Source organism: Meriones unguiculatus (assembly GCF_030254825.1).
Source record: "Meriones unguiculatus strain TT.TT164.6M chromosome X unlocalized genomic scaffold, Bangor_MerUng_6.1 ChrX_unordered_Scaffold_31, whole genome shotgun sequence".
NCBI classification, from domain to species: domain Eukaryota; kingdom Metazoa; phylum Chordata; class Mammalia; order Rodentia; family Muridae; genus Meriones; species Meriones unguiculatus.
In genome coordinates, this window is record NW_026843707.1 from 7365787 (window position 1) to 7374157 (window position 8371).

An 8371-nucleotide genomic window follows, 5' to 3' on the forward strand; every position below is an offset into this window, starting at 1 on the left:
TCATATTAATCAACTGCTCAGCACATTATCTTAATACTCAAAGAAATAAATGAACAATGATAATTATTAATCACATGGTGTCTGAATGAAAAGAATTCACAAATGGCTTTAGCAAGTTATTTGGCTTGAAGTTTCCCAAAAAGCTTTAGTTATTTAAAGACATTATTGAACATAAATTATGTACTTTTAAGAAATGTGCTTATAGAATTCAGTCTCTTATGGGGGGAAATCCATTTACTTGTTTACTTGTTAGATCAAATAACACATTTTTTTAATCTAAATTATGATGTATGGAATGTGTGAATTGAAGATATCAGCACTTCCAGATCAAGAAATTGTTTACCAGCTTAGGAACTGTCATGTGATACGATGTGGTGTGATGTGATGTGATGTGTGTGTGGTAGTAGGGGTTAAGGGTAAGGGTTATATTTATGTGAGAGGGTAAAGGGAAGAGAGAATTCTATTATGTTTCATCTCAAATAACAATTATTCAATCATTTTACCACTATCTTCATGATTAAATTGCACACATACGTCATACTCAGGTAAATATGACCTTTTCTCTTACTATAAGAAAGGGATATGCATGAATCAGTAGGATTAAAATGGTAAATCAAAATTAAATTATACTCTCAATAAAATCCCCTACAAAATACCAAAACAATTCCCTACAGATGTTGAAAGGAAAATTCTCACCTTATTCAGAAAAACAAATAAACAAACAGACAAACACACACCCAGGAGAGCTTCAGCAATCCTGAACAATAAAAGAACTCTGGGAGATCTCAGCACTACTCATCTTAAGTTATACTACAAAGCTATAGCAATAATAATAATATGATATTGGAATAAAAACAGACACATTGATCAACTGAATTGAATTGAACACCCTGAAAGAAACCCACACACCTATGAACATCTGATTTTTTTTATAAAGAATTTGGAAATAGACACTGGAAAAAAGAAAGCATCTTCAACAAATTGTGCTGGTAAAACTGGATATCTACATGTAGAAGAATGGGAGTAAAGACTTCAATATAAAAGATCAGATAGACTGATCTTGATAAAAGAGAAAGTGGAGAACAACATTAAAAGCAATAGAACAGAAGAACACTTACTTAAGAAAACAATGTACCATATGGAAGGGGAGAAGGTTCTCCTCTATCAGTGGACTTGGAAAGGGGCAGGGAGGAGATGAGGGTGGGAGGGTAGGATTGGGAGGGAAAGAGGGAGTGGATACAGCAAGGATAGAAAGGGGTTTTTTTTGTTTTTTTTTTTTTGTCTTTTTTTGTGATGTCAGAGCATTTTAATTCATTTCAAAGAAAATGAGACTTTGAATTTCAAACAAATCTTCAAAAAGCCACAAATAGGACTCTAATAGTCCCTATAAGATAATTTATCTATATAGTTGACTATAAATGCCAACGAAGATATTCATCTTCCTTGCCTTTTTTCCCCAGATACCTCAAAGTAAATAAGCACTTGAAAATTAGAGCACAGGTGGTAAGAGCACATCACTGGGTTACTTGCTTAGTAGGGACAGCATCCAAAAGACCCATGTACAACTTTCTAAGCACAGGCAGGAGTTGCACCACTGAGTCTATCTTTCCTGTGTTCACTAATGGAAAAGAAGAATGTCATTTTTCACTCTCCTCTCTCAAACACTCCAGACTCTGTAAGTTTTCACTTTTATAAGTTAAGAGTTTTCTTTGTTCTGAGGAGACGTCTTAGGTCCTGCTTCTTTCCAGGCAGATGCCAGTTTTCAGTGAAGTTACAGATGAACCAGTAAGACACCTGATTCTTTCCCAGAGGTGAGCAGGAGGGAATGAGACTGTATCACATAACAAGATGGAAAAAAAAAAAAAAACAATTCAGCGGCCAGGAGCTGGAGCCCTTTGGGGTGTGAACAGTCAGTGGGGTAATTCTGATATGAAAATCTCTGGTACTGTTCACTATACAGAACTTGACATTATAAAATATGATTTTAAAAAAACCATAATATTCTTTAAAGCAGGATATAGCAGACTTGAAACATATTTGTAGTTAATTGTCCTTTCTTATTCCATGTTTATTTGATTTACATATTTGCTGAAGACATATAAAAACATAGTTAATTGAGTATGCATTTGTGGCTGTTCAGTTATTTTACATAAGATGAAGGTAACAATTATGAAGAGTACAATAATAAAAAAAAAAACAACCAAAATTAGCTCAAATGATATAATTTCTTTGTCCTGTAAAATAACTCAAAATGAGAAACAGAGGCTGGTCATTAAGATTTTGTTTGAGATTCAGGTTTCACTTCTTGGCCCATGATCCACAATGCTTGTTTGTCTATCACCCTTGGGAGTTTATAATTTAAGGATAGAAAGTTAACACACTGTAACTAATACTAAAAATATAAAAATTAATAAAAAAGGAACTTAAAAAAGAAAACAATGTTATGGGGGAATACAAAGTGAATAAAGTGTAATTGATAAAAATTAAAAAAAAAAAAACAATGTTAATTCTTCCACTAAGGTCAAAGATTAATAAATTGGAACTCATGAAACTGAAAAGTGTTATGGGGTACACACCTGAAAAAGACTCCATTGATAAGGGATTAAGCCAACAGAAAATCTATTTTTTTTTTTTTTTCAATGCAGTTTATTCAGGAACATTGAACAATCCTCGGACCCCGGGGAAAGCCAGCCCACAGCTTAAATAGCCTCTGGGTAGCCAACCCAGGCGTGCCACAGGGGCAATGCAGATAGGTCCACATACATGGAAGCAAGCCAGATCCTCGGCCTTAGCCAAATGTGGAGTTGTTCGTGACAGAGAGCACTCACCATCGGGAAGGTGGAAGGCGGAAACCAGCTCCATCTTTAAGGCATAGCATTCCGCAGCTCTCTACAGTTCCCCCTTTTTGTTTTAGACACATCAGGCAAGAGTAGAGGTCTGATCTCTGATATTAGAAATAAATTGGGACTTTGTACAGATGTTCATTTAGGTGTCATCCACCCAAAGAGCATCAGACCCGCCGATACCTTTTTCTCAGAGGCGGGACCTGGGGCATCAACCCGCATGCAATCAGACATGCTCTTCTCTGGGTCAAAAGCGGCTGACCCTGAGTGCAGTGCTTAGCCTCGCATCCTGAGCGTATCATTTTAGCTTTTTATGGTATCCAACCATGCTTGGGGCGAATGTCCTGCTTCAATGGCTGTAAAGGCCTGAATGATCATGGCTGCATCACACTGTTGTGAGACTCTAATCTTGCATATATACCACAGGCAAACCAAGGAGACCAACACCAGAGGGCCTGCTAACACTCCCCTGCCCGCCCATTCCTTCAGATGATTCATGGCTGCAACAATCCATGTTGATAATCCTGTAGCTAGTCCTGCGTCCACTCTGGTAGAATTTACTGTGACAATGGCCACTCTCAGCTGCTCCATCGTAGTATCGAATTCTCCAGTCCAATTACCTAAAATATAGCTCGACAATTGTTTAGACAGATTTGCAGCACAGGAAAAATTCTCATGTTGTATGCTAGTGACACAAAGTCCAGCATACTTTCATTGACAGCCAGGTTGAGCGATTTGCCATAGGGTATCAATTTGCTCCTGCAAGAGGTCAATCCTCTGATTGAACACCATCAAGCTTCCTTTTAGTTGAGCATTAATTCTTTATGTACAACTAAGGCATGAGCTACATTGGCTAAATGATTATTCAGGGTCTGAGCAGTCTGCCCAGTATGACTCATGGCTAATGCCCTGGTGGTAGCTCCAACAGCCGTCAATGAGACTGCCCATCACTACACTGGGTGATGGGGATCCCAGTGTAGTCCCTAGCCTTTCTCGGGGTAATCTTTAAGCACAAAAACATGTCCTGGTTTTACTATTTCAGTTAACAAATCAGTGAGGCAGAAGTAGAATGAAAAGAATAAGGATAAAACAGGTTAGTGTATTGATAGACTTTCCGATAACTATGGAGTTTGATGGATTAGGTCTTTGTTTTGATTTTGGCAGATAGTGTTGTCTAAATGCTGAGCTTTACAGCCTGAATGGTACTTCCCCTGTGGAGCTACTTGTTCTAAGGTCTTGTAGCCTACTAAAATCTTGGGGCCCTGTTAACAAAGACTCTGTAAGGCAAAGAACAATATCATTCAGAAAATGTAATGGGGTATTCACCTGATAATACTGCAACTTAAAATAAAAAAAGGGGTATCGAATTCTCCAGTCCAATTACCTAAAATATAGCTCGACAATTGTTTAGACAGATTTGCAGCACAGGAAAAATTCTCATGTTATATGCTAGTGACTCAAAATCCAGCATATTTTCATTGACAGCCAAGTTGAGCGATTTGCCATAGGGTATCAATTTGCTCCTGCAGGAGGTCAATCCTCTGATTGAACACCATCAAGTTTCCTTTTAGTTGAGCATTAATTCCTTTATGTACAACTAAGGCATGAGCTACATTGGCTAAATGATTGTTCAGGGTCTGAGCAGTCTGCCCAGTATGACTCATGGCTAATGCCGCGGTGGTAGCTCCAAAAGCCGCCAATGAGATGGTAGTAACAATGGTGGGTGTAGTTCCAAGATCCCTTTTCTGTGGGAAGAGAGTCATAGCATGAGGGGCATCAACGGGCACAGGCACCCAGTGAGGCAAACGAGTAACCAGGGCATACCTAAATTTACTAGCATTCCAGCATTGGGCAAAAAAGCAAGTATCATTACCACAATTACTTGGCTCTATCTGGCTAATAATGAATAAAAATGGGGGATATAGACAAACAGGCGTGGGCTTATAGGAAATATTATGAGAAGCCTTAACCCCCTCGTTGGAACATCCTGCATCAGTTCTAGAACTAGCAGTGGTGGTGTCCGAGGTCTGAGTAGGTTCAGGAGACCATTGCCCCCAGGGGCGAGACGTGCTCCATGCCAATTGACTAACTCCATGTTTTCCTCCACTTTTGAAAGTCATTTAAGGTTCTTAAATTATTTTTTCCGTTTTTTTTAAATTTTTCATCAATTACACTTTATTTATTCTGCATCCCCCCATAAGCCCCTCCCTCCTCCCCTCCCAATCCCACCCTCCCTCCTCCCTCTGCTTGCATGCCACTCCCCAAGTCCTCTAATAGGGGAGGTTCTCCTCTCCTTTCTGATCTTAGTCTGTCAGTTCACATCAAAAGTGGCTGCATACTATGATGGAGCAGCTGAGAGTGGCCATTGTCACAGTAAATTCTACCAGAGTGGATGCAGGACTAGCCACAGGATTATCATCATGGATTGCTGCAGCCATGAATCATCTGAAGGAATGGGCGGGCATGGGAGCATTAACAGGCCTTCTGGTGTTGGTCTCCTTGGTTTGCCTGTGGTATATATGCAAGATTAGAGTCTCACAACAGTGTGATGCAGCCATGATCATTCAGGCCTTTACAGCCATTGAAGCAGGACATTCTCCCCAAGCATGGTTGGATACCATAAAAAGGTAAAATGTTGTGCTCAGGATGCGAGGCTAAGCACTGCACTCAGGGTCAGCCGCTTTGGACCCAGAGAAGAGCATGTCTGGTTGCATGCGGGTTGATGCCCCAGGTCCCGCCTCTGAGAAAAAGGTATCAGACGGGTCTGATGCTCTTTGGGTGAATGACACCTAAATGAACATCAGTACAAAGTCGCAATTTATTTCTAATATCAGAGATCAGACCTCTACTCTTGCCTGATGCGTCTAAAACAAAAAGGGGGAACTGTAGAGTGCTGCGTAATGCCGAGCCCTAAAGATGGAGCTGGTTTCTGCCTTTCACCTTCCTGATGGTGAGTGCTCTCTGTCACGAACAATTCCACATTTTGCTAAGGCTGAGGATCTGGCTTGCTTCCATGTATGTGGACCTATCTGCATTGCCCACGTGGCATGCCTGGGTTGGCTACCCAGAGTCTATTTAAGCTGTGGGCTGGCTTTCCCCAGGGTCCGAGGATTGTTCAAGGTTCCTGAATAAACTGCATTGAAAAAAAAAAATAACTTAATGTACCAATTCATGTGCTGATGAATATATCTTTCAAATGTGTGCCTCCCAAAACAGATGAACAAAGGTTTGTGATTTATTATTGAATAGATTGAAACTTATCCAATCTCTAATGAGATGCACCAGAAATATATTTTAGATGAATTAAGACAATGTACTTAAAATAAAGATTATAAATATTAAAAAAATTTAGACTAATATAGAAAAAAAATAAATAAAAAATAAAAAAGCGGCAACATTTAGAACTGAAAATTTTTCACCAACTCTACATCTGATATGAGGCAAATATACAAAATGTATAAAGAACTCAGGAAAGTTGATATTACAAACCAAATAACCCAATTTAAAATATTGGAATTTAAATCAAAACCATGAATTTTCATTAAGAAAATTCAAATGACTGAGAAACAAAGAAATATTCAAGATCCCTAGCATCAGGGGGATGCAAATCAAAATACTTTGAAATCCCATCTTACACCTGTCTGATTGGCTAAGATCAACAACACAAGCAACAACTCATGCTGATGACAGTGGAACTCTCCTCCATATCTGGTGGGAGAGCAGACTTATACAGCCACTATCCAAATCAGTATTTTGGTTCCTCAGAAAGACAGGAATTAACTTACATCAAGATTTAGGTATATTACTCTTGGGCATATATCCAAAGGTCACTTCATGCTACATAAAGACACTTGCTCGACCATGTTCATAATTGTTCTATTACCAGCCTAAAACTAGAAACACGCTAAAAAAAATTGAAGAATATTTTTTTAAAACTGCGTTACCTTTACACAATAGATTATTACTCAGCTCTTCAAAATTATATCATGAAATTTGAAGGCAAATGAATGGAACTAGAAAAATTATGCTAAGTTGAGTAATTCAGACTCAGAAGAATAAGCATGCTATGTGTTCACTCATATTTTAATATTAGCCATTAAATAAATGATAACCAAGCCACAGTCTGTAGGTGCAGAGAGGTTAGCCATCAGCAAAGAAATAGGTGGCACAATTGAATCTCCCTGGGAAGGAAAATAGAATAAATTTTATTGTTGGACTGGTGGGAGAGAGAATGGGATGATCAGGTACGAAGGAGGAGGTGAGATTGGATTCATGGAGGGCAGAGCACAAGAAGAGAGAGAGCTAGAATTGAAAGGGATTTGTGTAGAGAAATTTTAATCCAGAAATATCGCTGCTCTCGCAAGGGATCACATTGAAAGACGTTCTAGATCTATGCTATCCAGCTGGAATGCAGACATACCCTGGATCAAAGTATGATCTTGCTTGAATACAGATGTGCCCTTAGTGTATACCTTTAATCCCAAACAATGTAGGTAAGGTTAATTTGTAGAAAGAAGCAGCCGTGTTTGAAAGCTAGGTCGAACTGAGGGTCAAAGTAATGAACCACAGAACGATTTGACAGATTAGGATATGTCCAACTCTCATGAGACCTGAGAGGAAAGAGAGGCAATGTAAGAGAAAAACATAGAAGGAGAGGGAGAGGAGACAGTTTTACCAGTAGAATTTTACAGACAGGTTGAAAAGAGGACAAGCTAGAAACAGGTGAAGACAGAATGATCCAGAGAATGAGAAGGAGCTAGAAAACTAGAACAGATCACTAGAGTTAGTTTGAGATTAAATAGAACAGTTCAGTCAGAAGTGAGAGAAGACAGTTTGAATCAGTCAGTTTGGCAAGGAGTTTAAGCAAAAACAGCTGAGTTGAACCAGCCAGCCAGAGTTCAGAAAGAGCTAGAAAGTTTGAGCTTATTCAGCAGTAAGACTCTAAGACAACAGTTACATCTGGTGAATAAATGTTACTTTTACAGATTGGAGATGTGGTAAGGAAGCCTAGAGTAGTGGAAACTTCTTATACTATAGCAAGACAATCCTAACATAGTCTCCAAAATACTTAGGGAGAAAGAACCTCTATTGGCAAACATTTGTTACCAAACACGTTTCCAGTATCAGGGCTGAGGTTTATCCAATTGAATGTTTGTTGCAGGGTCACATATAAATCACCAAACAACCTAGGTTGTTGCCTAGACAATAGGTTGCTCTTTACACACTGACAGTAAGGACCCTTGGTGATGGCAACACCTACGCAACACATTAAACATACAGTGGTCGTTTTGGTGCCTACATAGAGCCTTCATCCTCATGTTCTACTGCTTATGACATGGAAAGGTACTCTGCAAGTACCACAAGAGCAAAGTAAAACCCTCCCAACCAAAAAATGTACTACCTGAAAAATATACTAGAAAATCAGTGGCACAAACTTAGTGGGAGTAACCCATCAATGTCTGATTTTATTTAAGGTCCACAGCATCAGATATAACCCACACATATCAGTGCTTAGGTGACTAATAACC